At 32.4% G+C, this 17,989-nt stretch overlaps 2 long non-coding RNA genes across 3 annotated transcripts; one reads left to right on the top strand and one right to left on the bottom strand.

Moving 5' to 3' along the window:
- Positions 1–4,389: 4,389 nt before the first annotated feature.
- Positions 4,390–11,372, top strand: LOC148313605 (uncharacterized). Its single transcript, XR_015837597.1, has 5 exons — positions 4,390–4,516; positions 6,641–6,725; positions 8,353–8,511; positions 9,711–9,864; positions 11,122–11,372. It is a non-coding gene; the product is annotated as an uncharacterized LOC148313605 (long non-coding RNA).
- A 1,914-nt stretch (positions 11,373–13,286) lies between these two features.
- LOC148313604 (uncharacterized) lies at positions 13,287–17,907 on the bottom strand. 2 transcript variants are annotated; one of them, XR_015837594.1, is made up of 3 exons: positions 17,643–17,907; positions 14,343–14,661; positions 13,287–13,546 (listed from the first exon to the last, which is right to left on the bottom strand). It is a non-coding gene; the product is annotated as an uncharacterized LOC148313604 (long non-coding RNA). The 2 variants fall into 2 exon arrangements; XR_015837595.1 differs by having other exon boundaries at positions 17,653–17,907.
- Between the last annotated feature and the right edge of the window lie 82 nt (positions 17,908–17,989).

The following is a 17,989-nucleotide window of genomic DNA, read 5'->3' as shown; positions in this document are numbered from 1 at the left end:
ACCGTCATAGGCTGGTTTAACTGATCACTTTACACACATGTAACATTCACCAATTCTACCCATGATTGACAACCACACTTTTCAAATTCTTGAAAGTTATATATATAAATATATATATATATATATATATATATATATATATATATATATATATATATATATATATATATATATATATATATATATATATACATATATATATATATACATATATATATATATATATATATATATATATATATATATATATATATATATATATATATATACATACATATATATATATATATATATATATATATATATATATATATATATATATATATATATATATATATATATATATATATATATATAAAGATATATTAAAAAATCTCGATATATATGTAGTTCTTGAACTCTATAGACTTCACAAGAGACATCTATGATGGGACAAGGCATGTTTTTTTATTATCAGAAACTCTTTCATTCATATGTGAAGTCCGAATCCTGGATTATTTTCACATACTTGAGAAACGCTAAAAAATTCCATTTTTATTTTTAATTTAAGCTTATAATTTGACCAGTTTATTTAAATGACAACGTTTTGGTAGTGTCCAAATACTTGTTATATATAAAAATAAATTATTGTCCATAAATCTGGATTATCTCCTATTTTTCATATTTATTTCAATATTTTGTTCTTCTTTCTTTGACTGTCATAAGTTGTAATTTGTTGGATAATTTCTCTGTGGGAGTCCGTCTCGGAACTTTAAGTATTATTTTCATTTTTGATTTATGGGCAGCAAGAACACAATTTGATAATACATCAGTCGTACCACCTACTGTAAAATATACTGACAAAAAGCGTAGTATTTTTTACTGATTCTTTTGTATATACATATTAAGCGTGTAACGTTTTGTTTTAAAGACGTAAGTAAGTAAATGTACATATCGCTCACTCCTTTCAAGAACGTCATAAATCAAAAATCGTCAATTTTCAGTTGTGCATGTTTTCGGAATACTAGAAAATTTACTATATCCCAGCAAAAGCGGCATATTTTTGACTTAATATTTACCCCCTACAGGGCAGACAGTGTTGTTTTTGCATTTTGAAGAAAAGGCATTGTTTTGTTATTTTTTTAAATTTACTAAATATTTTTCAAATGGAGAAAAAACCTTCAGGTTTTACCTAAAAAGATTTGTTGCACAGTAAAAAGTTCAATAAGTGGCTTGATATTTATTTTTAATATATTGTACTATATTTTTCAACTTTAAAAACGTTCTCCTGAAAAATCAAGTTTTTTGATTTATGACGTTCTTGAAAGGAGTGAGCGATATGTAGTTGGTTTATGAATTAATATCATTGAACCAACCATGGATTTACTATGGAGTAATTCCTAAATGCGTTTGTAAGATTCTTTTCTCTAACTTTTATACGCACCCAATGGTGCATAGGGCACTGCGTAGTATTGACGCATTGTTATCTTGATCGTTACTAATATGAGGATAAGGTGATCAGTCCTGCGCTTCAGGGAATAGTCCAGGGTAATAAATATTAAATAAATATTAGAGTGTAAAATCGCAGAGCGGACACCGAAGTCACAAAAAACGTGCTTAGAGTGTCAGAAATGAAAACTGTGAGAAGCATCTCTGGCGAGAGTCTACGAGATAGAATAAGGAAAAAAAGGACAAGGGAAATATGCGAGATCGAAGATGTCGTTAGGTGGGGAAGGCAACGAAGGAGACAATGGTATGCGCATGTGAGGAGAATGGAACCACCCAGACTCCCCCACATTGCACTATACGGCTAATCCTAAGGTAGACGACTCCCGGGCAGACCACCAAAGATATGGATCGACAGCTGGGAATCGACATCGCAGGAGGCTTATCCCTCTTAAAACAGACCTTGTGGTCTACACCAAACAGAAGAAGAAGATATTCACTAATTTATGTATTATTTTTAAATCAAACACAGATTTTTTGAGTCTACTAACTTAGTAAACTCAAAAAATCTGTGTTTGATTTAAAATTAATGCATAAATTAAAATGGAGTTCTACAAATTAAACGCCAAATCAATAAATATATTCACTAATATTTATTTTCAAACCATCCCCCCTGGGAATCGAACCCGGGACCTCCAGCACGGTAGCTAAACATGATAACCATTACACCACGGAGGGGGTGGTAATTTTTCAATTTTGCAATCAAAACATTTTATCATTTTTCTACTTATTTTATGGTATTAACAGCTTTCGTTGACTTTAACCACACCTACATGAACACTCACAGATATGGTTCAACGAATACCTGGAATGTATTAATGCTTACAGCAGTGGTTCTGAACCTTTTTGAAGTCAGGAGCACTTTTGATCATAAAGAAAATTCACAGAACACCAAAACTTAAGATAAAAAACATATAAAGGTAACTTATTAAATATAAAACCGATTTTTTATTACAGATATGTTAAAAATTTAATTAATTAAAAATAAAAACATAAATACTCCAACGAAACTTATTGAGGTGAAAATGATTTAATGTGACACCTGAGCTTGTCGGCTTTTACAAATTTCACAGATATTAGGTTTGATAGTTTTTTTGTTTTTTTTTGTTCGGGAATTGTACAGCTTTACATTAAAAATATAATTTAAAAAAAATGTTACGTTAACAATAATAAACATTACATTTTATTAACATTAATAATCATAAAGCCAATTAAACAATTCCACATTTCGCTCACTCCTTTCAAGAACGTCATAAATCAAAAATCGTAAATTTCCAGTTGTGTGTGTTTTCGGGAATTGTACAGCTTTACATTAAAAACATAATTTTAAAAAATGTTACGTTAACAATAATAAACATTACATTTTATTAACATTAATAATCATAAAGCCAATTAAACAATTCCACATTCCGCTCACTCCTTTCAAGAACGTCATAAATAAAAAATCGTAAATTTCCAGTTGTGTATGTTTTTTTTTGGAATGCCCAAAAAATGTACTATATCCCAGCAAAAGCAGCATATTTTTAACTTAATATTTATCCGCTACAGGGCAGAAAGTGTTGTTTTTGTATTTTGAAGAAAAGGTATTGTAATACATTGTGTTATATTTTTAAACTTTAAAAACGTTCTCCTGAAAAATCAAGTTTTTTTATTTATGACGTTCTTGAAAGGAGTGAGCGATTTCTGATATAGCAACTCTCATTTCTTTATCCAAATCGCTCAGCCTTTCGTGTTTCTTCGTTTTAATATTGGTTAATGTCGAGCAACCTTGCTCACACAAATGTGAGGTTGAAAATTTTAAAAACAAAATTCAGTGCCCTTGTGAAGAGAGCTTGAACAATAATCCGAAATTCATCCAGAGTTACTTCTGAGATTACTTTTGATAGGTATTTGATCGATATTTGTAACTCAAATCGAATTCAAATCAAAGTAAATGAGTCAATATAAAATTATGGTTTTCATCATTTTTACTTTTTTTTATTCTTTTTTTGTGTTCTGTTAAGGTCAAGATTTGTAGTTTATATTACCACTTTTAATCTAATTTACTTCATATAATATCTATTGTATTCTTGCTAGTGCCCTTTACTTTAATAGTTCATTTTAGAAAAGATTTTTCAAATGAAACTTCATAGGTGGCGATTCGATAATTCACAAATATATGAGAATGGAAAATGACACTTTAAAGACGCGTCACATTTTAGGCATATTTCGTTACATGAGATGAAAACTGATTAGTCAACTCTGTGTTTAACGATTGTGGAGCCTTCTGTCCACGGTGAACGCAGTTACCAATGTGATGGCGTATTATAATTTCAATTATTTCTGTAAGTAGCACGTTTGCCGTTTCACTAACAGAAAAGTTGATAAAAAGTAAACGATGTTCATGAAGTAAAAGAAACAAACTTATAAATTGAGTTCTCATATGTTGAGTTTTAAATTATTGACGATTCAGATAACATTGCGTCGGTGGGATGTAGTGCCCTAAATACCACTGAGCGCGCAAGTTAAAATACTTTTTCGACCTAAATATAATGTATGCCCAAACACAGGCTATGCTTTTGTAGGATCTTTTTTGTATTTATATTGAATATATTATTTTGTACTTGTATTTATATTATGTTTAGAAATGCAATGAATTTAAAATAAAGAAAAAAAATCGCGGAGCAATTGCTATAAGGTCGCGGAACACCGGTTAAGAACCACTGGCTTATAGTATCAGTTAAGTACTTCAGGCAATAAATCGGATGTTGACATTACACAATGATAAAGCTCTTTGGATGGATCATTTCATTATTTATTGTCGGAAATATTCTTTCGTCTGTCGATATAACTACTCAATATACATACGTAGATATAATCAGATAAGATAACAAATGGTACTCGTATGTAATTCGTACCGAGAAATGTGCACATATTAATATGATAGTGACATCACACCCGTTCGTTTCATTGCCATTTTCAGTCACATCCGGTCATCCGTAGAAGCGCATCCATAAAATCAGTGCATTTAGTTTTCTGCTACATTTATCCGGTAATATATTGTTAATTAACTAAAGTAATTTAAATAGTCTTAAAATTTAATATAATATAATAATACTGCAATAAATTTAATTACCTCCAATTCACAAATTTATTCACTATACAATAAATTAATTCATTTAATAATAACAATGATAATATAATAAATTTGTAAAATTTATCTAGCGCTATTTTCGTAAAATACTACCTCATGGGAGCTTTATGTTATATTTTATAATATTATTCATTATTTTACAAAAAAATCTATATTTTATAGTATTCTGCTTTATTTTACAATATTCTTCTATATTTTACAATACGCGACTTTAACTTACAATAAATGACTTCATTTTACAAATTTCTTTTTTATTTTGCAAAATGTTACTTCATTTTATAATGTTCATCTTTATTTTACAATTAATGACTTCATTTTACCATAATCTTATTTATTATACAATAACTAATTTCATTTTCAAATATTCTTCTTTATATTTCAACAAAAGACTTAATTTTAGAATATTAATCTTTGTTTTTCAACAAATGACTTCATTTTACCAAAATCTTATTTATTTTACAATAAATAACTCCATTTTAAAATATTCTTCTTTATATTTCAACAAAAGACTAAACTTTACAATATTCTTCTTTATTTTTCAACAAATGACTTCATTTTACAATATTCATCTGTATTTTACAATAAATGACTTGATATTACAATAAACGACTCATTTAACAATATTCTTTAATATGAAATAAATGTCTTCATTTTACAATATTCTTCTTCATTTTAAATGAATTGATTTCATTTTCAATCTGTATTATTTTAAAATATTCTTCAAAACCCAGGTACGCCAAAGCACGTCAAAACGTTATGTACCTTTCCGATCATGGTTTGAATATGGAAGTCTGGGTATTTACAGGACTTCCGATCTATCAAAGGCTGGTTTAAGTGATCACTTTATAAACGTGTTATATTTACCATTCTACCCATGATTAACAACCACACTACTCAAATTGCGAAATTAATAAATGCATGATTTGAGAAGTTAATAAAAATAACTCCTAAATGGATCAACCCAGATTTGTGAACCAAGATTTGGACAAACTCAAAATAATATAACTTTGATCACAAAGAGTCATCCTACTCAAATTTAGGTGAAGGCTATTAAACTTACATAGTTGAAGCCCAAGCAGACATGATAAACAGTATTGCATAAGCCGTAGCTAGAATTGAGAGTCAATTGAACATTTGGTACTAATATATATACCTTCTTCTTTTCAACTTCATGCCAACTTATCGTCTTTGTAGGCTGTTGGGGTCATTGACAACGTCACCTAGGCCATGCCTTCAAATCATGGTTTCCTCCTGCAGCATCTATGAATTATTTGGTCTTTCTCTAGATGTCTTTCGAGGAAGATCCATGGCGATTGCCTAGTTCTCAATACGATCAGTTTCCTGCGTCCTTTGTGCCCATACCACCTCAATTGCCTTTCCTCTACCTCACTAATGATGTCTGTTACACCCAGGCTTCCACGAATGCATGCACTTTTTATTTTGTCCCTTAGGACATTGCAGTTCAGCATCTAAGCACTCGCATTTCAACAGTTTCTAGTTGGTGCTCTTCATTGTCCAGCATTTGGAACAATAGTGGAGTGCAGGTCTGTCAACTGTTTGGTAGACTTGTCCCTTTAGCTTGGCTGGCATTTTTTGGTCATGATAATGTACGTACCCTTTGCTAATATAAACTCTTCTCCGGTCGTTTCCCTGATTGCTAAGGAACGTGACCCCTCTGATGGCTTCCTCTGAAACCTCGGACAACACTCCGATATTGGTCCCTGCACTGGGCAGCCTCTAGAACTCCCAAAACGGAGAAGCCTGTGATCTCTTTTACCTGGTCGGTCCATCTAGCTCTAGCTCTCCGACCCTCTAGGCCTCCGGTTATAACAATCCTCTCCAGGTTGTCTGCTGATGTACCGGCAATGTGGCCGAAGAACTGGAGAACTCGTCTTCGGCAAAGAGTCGAAAGTTGTGATCCTCATCTGCTGCAAGATCGATGCGTTTGTTCTCTCTGCTGTCCATGGACATTTGCTAATATAAATAAATTAATTAAATTAAATATCTTTGCTTATTTTTCAGCAAGATGGCTTTGCCGCAAGTCACAAAATGCTGTTGTGGCTGTACTTTGGAGCTGGGCTGTAAAATCATAGCATGGTTGGAAATCGTAAGAATGTTTTTTTCACTTACACATATTATAATTCCAGCTCCAGCTTAGTTAAAGCGCTATGGTTCTATTCAAAAATCTGTGATTCGATTCCAATTCTATCATAATTTCATTACTCATGAGACCACCTGAAAATAGTGAGATCAAATTAAGGCGGGACAATCAATGTCCCACACCTTAATTTCCTTAAAACTCAGGTTATGCTAAATACAATTAAATTTTTCGAAAAAAAAACTTTTTCTTGAAAATAAATATATGGTTTTGAAAAGAAAAAAGTTATTGAAAGGTAAGGACTTAAAAATAAAATATAATATTTATTCCCTAAATAGTCCACCTCCGTAGTCTAATGGTCAGCACGCTAGGCTACCATGTTGGAGGTCCAGGGTTCGATTCCCAAGAGGGTCAAAATAAATATTAGTGATTTTTCAGTCTAATATTTATGTAATATGACCCTACACTGGTACCTGAAGCCGAAGGCTGATCACCTTTTCTTCGTGTATTTAACGATCAAGATAACACTGCTTCTATACGATGCAGTGCCCTATGCACCATTGGGTGTGGATAAGGGTTAGAAGAAGAATTTCCAATACGTTTAATTCAACAAAAAATTGTTCATGGACAAACGTCCGGTCGCATACTGACTTTGTATATTTGGGAGTAAACTCTTAAGAACTAAGTGTAGTGATAGTAAAGTATATAGGTAGATGAAATAGAATATAAACTCACAAGTAAAATCATAGAACTTAAATCATACATGAAACATCTATCGTTATTTTTATATGAAAGGAGATGGAAGTCTAAGTATCCCAGGGCTTACCTGGCACTTGGCTGGCTTAAGTGATCCATTTATACTCTTTTATAACATTCACCATTCTGCCTATTATTGAACATCCATATTGCATTAATTTGCAACTGGTGGCGCCACAACCAGTGATACTCCCAAATCTATTGAAAATTGTACTCGCATGTAAAGTTATCGGGACCATTGTATGCATACAGACTCACTCGCAAACGAAGTCACATCCTTGGAGAACCACGACTAGACTTCGAGAAAGTGAAGCTCTTACCACCAAGACAGGTCATGAGCTTCATCATTCCTGTAGGTCTTGAGAGTGAGCTATGATACAGAGCTAATGTGTAAAGGCAACTAGCCGTAACTCAAGTTGCCGCTGTTTGGGGTAACACGGCTCAAAGCATTTTTTTAACTAGCCTCTATCACATACAATCACAGATTTTGCTCTATCTCTTTTCGTTACCGAGATATTCACTATCCAAATATCCACAAAATTGTATTCATTTGATACATGTGTTGGCAAAAAGCATCATTTTACGTTAACTAAAACTCGTTTATCTCAAAACCACTGTTTTTAACTTGCAGCTATTTGACTTTGCACATTAGAGAGAGAGAGGTCATAATATATCTTATATGGTTGCAGTGACATAAGGGATGCAAGATCCTTTGACCTCATACTAAAAAAATATATACAGGTTTAAAAAATGAAGGAGGAATAATAGGTAGCAGAAGAGGGACAGAAGGAACTCCCATGTCCGTTGATTTTTAAGGCTGTTATCGTTTTTAAAATTTTATCTAAAGGTTTATTGTATAACGTTATCAAATATTTTTCAGATTGGGTCCATCATCTATATAATATCTTCATCGGTGTCTTATGCGACCGGGTCAAACACTGGTGAAGCAGAAACGCAAGTGGGATCATTAGTGTTGTATATCATTTCTGCAGTCGTACAACTCGGCTTGGGCATCTTCCTTCTCATTGGCGTCGGGAGGGTAAAATCAATCTTATGTTATTTATTGATTTGGCATTAGCATTGTGGCATTTGGCATTAACAATACCATGATGATTTAAATTATATAAATGACACAATTGGAAAATACCATTTTTACTAGTTTTTTAATGTAATGAAACGTGGACTATCGAGCAGGCAGAACGGGGGCGGGTAGAGACTTTTTTTTCTTCTCATAAATACAAGGTTAATCCACGGATAAGAGATTCTTACACATTTACTGCAGTGGTTTCAAAGATGCATTGTGTGGGAAAAAAAGGGTAGAGCATATATGGAGCATACTTGGAACAGTTATGGAGCTTTAAAACTACAATGAAGGAAGATAAACTTCGGAGCCCTAAAAACTCCTTAATGTAGAACAACTGTTACCAGTATATATGGAGCCAAAGTGTGGTGTCGTTCAGCCACTTCACTCCACCACACTTTGGCTCCATATATACTGGTAACAGTTGTTCTCCATCAAGATGTTTTTACGGCTCCGACGCTTATCTTCCTTCATTGTAATTTTTAAGCTCCACAATTGTGCCAAGTAGTCTATGTATAACTTGGTGATGACTCCGCTTCTTAGCATCTTCTGTGAGTTCAAAGGAATCAATGTTGTTAGCATCACACTCCTGTTGAAGAATCCATCTGTTACTCTAGAACATTGGGCAGGATTTCAGCACATGTTTCACAAACTGAGCAGTGGTGCTATCACACCAGCAGCATGGATCAGGATAAAGGCCGAAACGATTAAGCTAAAGTCTAAAAGCTCCATGTCCAGTCAGGCTGGAGGCGTTTGAGATTTGGTGCTACGAGCACAAGTTAGAGATTCATCAGCACATGTAGGGGACAACAAGATATCAAGCAGGGATGGGGAGTCTAGTTGCTTGCTAAATGAAGTAACATGATGTAAAGGCCCTAATATAAGACACCCAGGCCTGCTTCTTGCGATCGCTGAAGGCATGTGCGAAGGCACAAACTACAGAGGACAACCCCGCTTAAACTACATGGACCAAATTTTCTCCGATATGCATAATAACAGCGGATACGGCAAGTTAAGGATAGTAACAGGTGGAGACTGGCCATGGAAAAAGCAAACCAATCGTATTGACCTCTTAATCCCACATTCATAGTTTATTTCAATATATTCGTTCCTTTTAATTTCCACGTTCCTAGTTTTTCTTTTTTCTTTTCTTGCAGAAATTACCAAATTATCTGAATATTTCAGTTGTAATTGGAATAATAGGATTGTTTCTTTACGCTGGTATGACAATTATCATTTTTATACTTCTCTTGGTGTCCGGAATGATTCCCATGGCTTTAATCACACTCGCAGTGCAGACTTTAATATTAGGTAAGTGTTTCTAAATCTGAACATACGCTAAACTCTCCATTTACATGAATACGTTCCAAGCGACACCATGTCAAAAAAAAACTAAAATTAAATATCAAAAGATGAAATTCCACTATCACTTATTTTATCTGTATTTAAAAACATATTTAAATCAAAGGTAAGATAAATTGTTCATTATCACTATAAGACATTAAGGGTGTACTCTCAAATATACAAATCAGTACGCGACCGGCTGTGTGAGAAGCCATATGTGTTGTTTGCGGTCAATTATTTTTGGAATATACATTGGAATTTTATTTTATTTTTGGATAAATTTTTGGCGAAAAAATATTTTTTATAATTTTTTTAACCTTTCAATTACTCTTTTCTTTTCAAAACCATGTATTTATTTCGAAAAAAAATATATTTTTTCAATACAAAAATGGTGTTTTAGGCAAAAGACAGCTCCTATCAGCTAGATTTTGGATATATGTTTGTCCTGGCCACAACCGGGTTTCTGTAAATGTTGGTAGATGGCACTATAGTCGAGATATGAAAAAAACATTATTTCTATAGAACCAATTAATTAAATGATATATGTTAGTCTTGCCCTAATACAGGTTTTTTTTCTTCAAATTTTGGACCCAATAGCTGGTACATAATAATAATAAAACCCTTATCTGCACCCCAATGGGGCACTGCTTCATATAAACGCAGTGCTATCTTGATCGTTTAAACATGAAGGAAAGGTGATCAGCCCTCCGCTTCAGGTACCAGTCCAGGGTAATATTGAATAAATATTACAGTGAAAAAATCACTTGTATTCATTTGACCCCCCCCCTGGGAATCGAACCCGGGACCTCCAGAACGGTAGCCGGGCATGCTGACCATTACACTACGGAGGCGGACATAGCTGGTACACATTACCATATTTTATTTTACACAATTTTCCACTTATTCTTTCAATAAAAACGTTTATTAAAATCAACATAAATATGTTTTATTTATTGTTTCGGCATTAACTTTGTGGTAAGACATGTTACAATGATTAAAGAAAACACTTCGTTTTTTACCACTTGAGTTTTATTATAGACTACATGTTTCAGAAGTTAAACTTCCATCATTCAGGTCTGTATAATAACTGTCTGTATCAGTTATTATACAGACCTGTATGTTTCTTTAATCATTGTAACATAAATATATATTACCAAAAAGCTTGCCTATGGGAACAACGTCTGCCGGGCAGCTAGTAATTAATAATTTATTAAATGTTTTCAGCATTGAACTTCTACTATCTGGTTGTCATATCAAGTTACCGGAAAGAAATCATTGGTGAATTGAGAGTAGCTGTTCAACAAGTTTAAAAGAAATGTATTGTTTAAGTATATTTTTTTACTTAATATCATAGTTTATATTTATAACTGTAATTTTATACTATAAGCACATTGAATTTAATAATTTGCAATGTACATGAAAAAAAAAATATATAAAACATTGCAAAGAAGAATAAACCATTTTTAAATAATCAACACGTTGTATTTTTATTATTATATGTGTATATATGTCGCTCACTCCTTTCAAGAACGTCATAAATCAAAAAACTTGATTTTTCAGGAGAACGTTTTTAATGTTTAAAAATATAATACAATGTATTAAAAATAAACATCAAGCCACTTTTAGAACTTTTTACTGTGGAACAGATCTTTTTAGGTAAAACTTGAAGGTTTTTTCTCCATTTGAAAAATATTTAGTATGTTTAAAAAAAAATTAAACAATACCTTTTCTTCAAATGCAAAAACAACACTTTCTGCCATGTAGCGGGTAAATATTAAGTTAAAAATATGCCTCTTTTGCTGGGATACAGTACATTTTCTGGGCATTCCGAAAACATGCACAACTGGAAATTGACGATTTTTGATTTATGACGTTCTTGAAAGGAGTGAGCGATGTGTTTAATTTTATACATAATTTTTAATTTATAATTTATGATGAAATAAATGCAACTGATATGGTATGAGCAAATAGGATGCAGAGAACCTGATCGTATTGTGAACAAGTCAATCACCATGGATCTTTCTCAAAAGACATCTAGAGGAAGATCAAAAAATTCTTGGATGCCACAGAGAAATAACATGTATCAAAGGCGTGGCCTAGGTGGTCCATGATAACTCGAGGAAGAGGAGACTGACCCCAAAGAGAACTATTTCCAAAAATGGAAATACTGTTGGGATAAATGTGCGCGTCAGGGAGATGATTACTTTGAAGGGGACCCACATGTAACTTCTAAATAAAGTGCATTTTGTTTTATGACATCAGTCTTCGTATTAATTGAACAGGACAAGTAAATGTTCAATAATAGGCAGAATGGAGAATGTTACACAAGTATAATAATAATAATAAAACCCTTATCCGCACCCCAATGGTGCATAGGGCACTGCTTCATATCAACACAGTGTTATCTTGATCGTTTATACATGAAGGAAAGGTGATCAGCCCTTCGCTTCAGGTACCAGTCCAGGGTAATATTGAATAAATAATACAGTGAAAAAAATCACTTATATTTACCAACCCCCCCTGGGAATCGAACCCGGGACCTCCAGAACGGTAGCCGAGCGTGATGACCATTGCACTTCGGAGGCGGACGTATATAAGTATATAAGGTGAAAACTTAGGCTAGCCAAATGCCAGGCCGCAAGCCCTAGAATGCCAGACTTCCAACTTCTTTAGTATAAAAAGATATGTATTGCGTAGGTCAATAATCCAGTGTCTGATAAAAATAACAATTTGGCAACACTGAAATGTATTTTGTATATTAAAAGCATTGTTAACTTTCTATTATGGTAATATAACACTCTCCTTATCATTCATCATTCACTTTGTGCAATACCACTTAAAAACACTACAGACTACATTTGACCCGATGATAGAATGGTTATTCTGAGACCAGTAGTCATGAAGTAGTGTAAAGTGGTATTACACTAAGTGAACAATGAATGATAAGGATAGTGTTAACACAGAAATAATCCGAGGCAGTGCCTTACATATTGTTGAGGTATTAAGAACAATAATACATATTGCTTACTCCTTTCAACCACGTTATATATATCAAAAATCGTTAATTTTCAGGTGTGCATGTTTTCGAAATGCCTAGAAAATGTACTTTATCCCGCTACAGGGCAGAATGTGTTGTTTTTGCATTTTGAAGAAAAGGTATTGTTTAATTATTTTTTTTAAATATACTGAATATTTTTCAAAGGGGGAAAAAACCTTCAGGTTTAACTTTGAAAGATCTGTTGCACAGTAAAAAGTTCATTAATTGGCTTGATATTTATTCTTAATACATTCCCTTATATTTTTTAACTTTAAAATAGATCTCCTGAAAAATTAAGTCTTTTGATATATGACGTTGTTGAAAGGAGTGAGTGATATAATAAAACTAAGCATAATTTTTTGTAATTTATTATAAACTTTAAGCAGAATCAGTTATTTATAACGGACTTAATGCTGAAAATCAATAACTTTCCATTTGCAACTAATAAAATCCAGAGAGAATGATCTTGGTATCTTAGAAATCAGAGGACAGATATAATTTATTGAATAATTTTCTTTTCCATGTACAGCTTTATTTATATATTATACCCACAGTCCGCCATTTTCTGCTTCCGGTAGCTATAAACCACGACCAAGAAATAAACGTTTATAACTGCAAACAAAAATAAAATAAAATTAGTTTGTTACAATCCCTTACAGTTTATTATATAAATAAATATAATTTTTTTATCCGCCTGTGTAGTGTAATGGTTAGTGTGTTTGCTTAAGGTGCAAGAGGCTCCATGTTCAATTCCCAGGGGTTAAAATGAATATTAGTGACATTTCACTCAAATATTTATTTTAATATTTATAATTTATATTTGAAGCACTAACATTGTGATTTTCCATTTTATAATTAAAATTTAACTTTGTTTTAAAATCACTATAAATATTTTATTATGACTACCAGTTAGCTTCGAAACCGGTAGGCATTATAATTATGTTATAATAAAATATTTATAGTGATTTTAAAACAAAGTTACATTTAAATTATATTTTAATATTTCCCTGGCATGGTACCTGAAGTGCACTATTGATCAACTTTCCATAGTGTAAGCAAATATCAAGATAACACTGCTTCAATATGATGCAGTGCCCTATGCCCCATTGGGTGTAGATACTGGTTAGAAGAAGAAATGTAATGACATAGGGATTTTGAAACAAGTTAGTGACCGATATTGTCAAGAAATGATTCGGAAATAAAAATTAATAAATTTTATTTTTCAATTGAATAGAAGTAACGTTAATGCTATCTTTACTGTATAGAATATGGAATATTACAGACTTCCATATTCTTCTTCATCGATGTCAAAATATAATATGAAAATAACTCCTGTATTTGGAGATAATCCACATTTTGTGAACAAGTATTTGGACACACTCAAAATGTTGTAAACAAATATACATACTTATTGCAAGAATTCCAAAAAACAGTATGGTAATGGCAACATCCGTCAGACCTTTGTGCATCAAAAGTCCAGTTTGACCAAGCAATACGGCTCCGTAAATCATCTGAATTATAGTGGAAATTATGATCCAAGTATTAATGAAGTTCAGAAATTTTCTGTAAATACTTATGAGAAGAAGCGTTCCCAAAGTTATGTGAGTGAGACCGACGACAATATAAGTGTCTATTATTCCAGTCTCTGGCTGAACTTCTTTGCTTGCATCTTCATTGAACAAGCTAAGAGTTATTATTGATGCCAATAACAAAATAATACCTCCTCCCTAAAAGAAAAACATATTATTTTACACCAAATAATTTACACTTGGGCCTCGTATAACACGGTTTTATATAACACGGATGTATACATTGTGGCATATTTTTTGTATACACGTATCGTAGTAGAAGTGACCAACTAACAAAACGTAAAATGTTCAGGAGGGCCATTTCAATCAATTTTGCTTGGCAAGAAAATAAACATCAATGCAGTTAGTCATTTTTAACAAGTCAATATATTATACTTCCAAGTTTAAAATCGCTTCGGGATTTTTTCAAGGCAATATAAAGCTAGTAAAATATGAAATAGTCAAAAATCCGTTTTTGTAAAAACATGCACTTGGTCACTTTCTCCTGTATGATTATATGATATATTGAACAAGTTTTTTTACAACACCGTTTCAAAAAAATAAATGAATTAAATAATATGTTTGTTATTAAAAAAATTAAGTAAAATTTTGTTTTTAACGCAAACCCTAATTTTGTATGAACTTCAAACCTTGTATAACACGTGTTTTTGTGGCACCATATAACCATGTTATACGAGGCCCGAATGTATGTAATAAAATAACAACGATATAGTTTTTTTAACTTGCATTTTATTGCTGACTGGTGGGAAGCTACATGAAATTCTACGTTATTTACACAACATGGCAGGGGTTGAAAACCATGATTTTATAATTATTGTAATTTTACAGCATTATTAATTTTTTATGACAAAATGAATTTAAATTCATATGTCCGTAAAGACGAAACTCGGTCACTCCTCAAATAAAATATAAGCGGAAAAAACTATATCGTTGTTATTTTATTATGTAAAATGTAGTTTCCCCAAGAAATGTCAGTGAAAAACTTAAATCAAATTGAATAAAGTGGTATTTACTGTGTAAAATACTGTGTTTAAGCGCAAAATGAATAGTGAATATCAGTAAAATGAAAAATGCAACCCTATTATGTTCGTCTTTGACCTATCACCGAACTTTCAATTTTCAAAGGTGTCGTGTGTGTTAGGACATTTCCATCAATCAAAATCATATCATGTTATATTCGGGCAGCAATTGAAAATAATCAAACTAAATATAAATAAAAATGTTGATTTCTTCAATCTTGAATCTCCTGTGACATTGTTTGACATCTCACAGTTTAGAATATGAAAGTATGCGTATTTACAGGGCGTACGACCTGTCATATGCTGGTAAAGTGCTCAATTTACACAAGTGTGACATTCACCATTCTAGCCATGATCGACAACCACACTACTCAACTTTTTTTGGAACTTGTACATACATCATAAATCCCATGATGTTATGTTTGAGTTCCAAGCTGAATAAAAATATTAAATCATGTTTTCAGGTGTCTCCCAGTATGTGAAATAATCCGGTTAGGATCTTGCATACATCTTAATAAAAGGGTATCTGCCAAATAAAAGCTTACTCAAACCGACCACAGATTTTGCTGTGAACGAATAAGTTTTAATTTAACCTAAGAATGGAACACGAATTCTATGAATATAGAATTCCAATAGCACACACCCTCGTATATATTCTCAATATGTAACATGATAATGTAATCAGAATTAGTGGTGTCTCATTTAGAAGATATGACAAGATGAATAAGACCTATAAATAAACTATGTGACAAATCTTGATTGATAAGATATTGAATCCATTGTATCTATTGTATTATATTGTATCTATCGTAATGTATCCGCCTCTGTAGTGTAATGGCACGCTCAGCTACCGCACTGGAGGTCCCGGGTTCCATTTCCAGGGGGGGGTTAGATAAATATAAGTGATTTTTTCACTGTAATATTTATTCATAATATTACCATGAACTGGTACCTGAAGCGGTAATATGTTAACGATCCAGATAACACTGTATTTATATGATGCAATGCCCTATGCACCAATTGGGTGCAGATGAGGGTTTGAGAGAGACATCTATTGTTTTATGTTCAGGGATCAACTTTATGAGTTTTTTCTTTACTATACACATTTACTATAATTTTTAAGATGAATATGCTATAAATCATGGGTGGCCAACATTTTCAGTAGTCGGGCCAGATTTTAGAAATCAGAATCTTTCCAGGCCGTAAAACAAAATTTCTTTTATTATTCAAAGCAAACAAGAAATATATTTACAACATTTTGAGTGTGTCCAAATACTTGTTCACAAAATCTGGATTATCTCCAATTACGGGAGTTATTTTCATATTATTTTTTGACATCTCATCAAAGATGAAGAAGAATATGGAAGTCTGAGCATTTACGGGGCTGACGACCGTCATAGGCTGGTTTAAGTGATCACTTTACACACGTGTAACATTCACCAATTCTACCCATTATTAACAACCACACCACTCAAATTCTTGGAAGTTCTGTATATATGAACCAATTTAGAAACCTTGTTCTTGAATCACTAGAACTTCACTAGAGACATCTATTGGTGAGATGTAATAATGAAATATATTGTTATTTTTTTAAACAAGATATAACAAAATGTGAATCAAACATATTAATAAGATAAGAGTTAGGCAATACAATATTTTTTTTTTAATTTGTGAGACGTCTGATTTTGTTTGTCAGAACTAAGTGCATCAATGTTGATACGTATGGTGTTGTTGCTACACGCATCAGTTTTCGAAATGCTTGTCAGTGAATCTTGTTCTCATTTGAGATTTAATATGCTTCATTCGACTAATATCATGGCTACTGTATTAGCATTTTAACTTTGAGTCGCTCTATCACTCAAAAAATGTGTGAAATGCTCCGCGGGCCACAAGTAGACACCCGGCGGGCCGCATGCGGCCCGCAGGCCGCGGGTCGGCCACCCTTGCTATAAATCCTTATATATAATAGGTAACAAATAAATTTTAAGGCAACTAATAAATATTATTTTTAAAGAAATGTAGCAGGAGAAAGAAAATCACAATATATGAATATAATTATAATATGATGTGTTATGATTATAAATAAATTTTATTTTTTACTGTTTCCAACCAGCTAATAATGTAGGATCCCTTCTCTAAAGAGAAACCACAACAGCATTCTTCCACGCTGGGAAATTGAATTTTATTTATTTTTTCCATTTTGAGGTTATTGATCAAGGAAGTCACTTTCACACTTTTAGAATTCACTTCTTAGATTTAATATTGCACCATATCATACATTGAACCTAACACTATATTAAAAAAATTAGCAAGCATTTGAGTCAATTTACAGAAATGAAAAAAATGGTATAAACGCTAAGCAGACAATGAAAAACATTACAGATAATTTTTGAAAATGCCTTTCCTTTACAAAGCTGATTAGATAAGCGCTACAATTTGATTATTAG

This window comes from Brachycentrus maculatus, unplaced genomic scaffold (genome assembly GCF_059751285.1).
Source record: "Brachycentrus maculatus isolate JH-2025_06_01 unplaced genomic scaffold, ASM5975128v1 h1tg000007l, whole genome shotgun sequence".
Classification (NCBI taxonomy): Eukaryota; Metazoa; Arthropoda; class Insecta; order Trichoptera; family Brachycentridae; genus Brachycentrus; species Brachycentrus maculatus.
The sequence above is the reverse complement of the archived record's forward strand: the minus strand, read 5'-3'. Positions and strand labels throughout refer to the sequence as shown.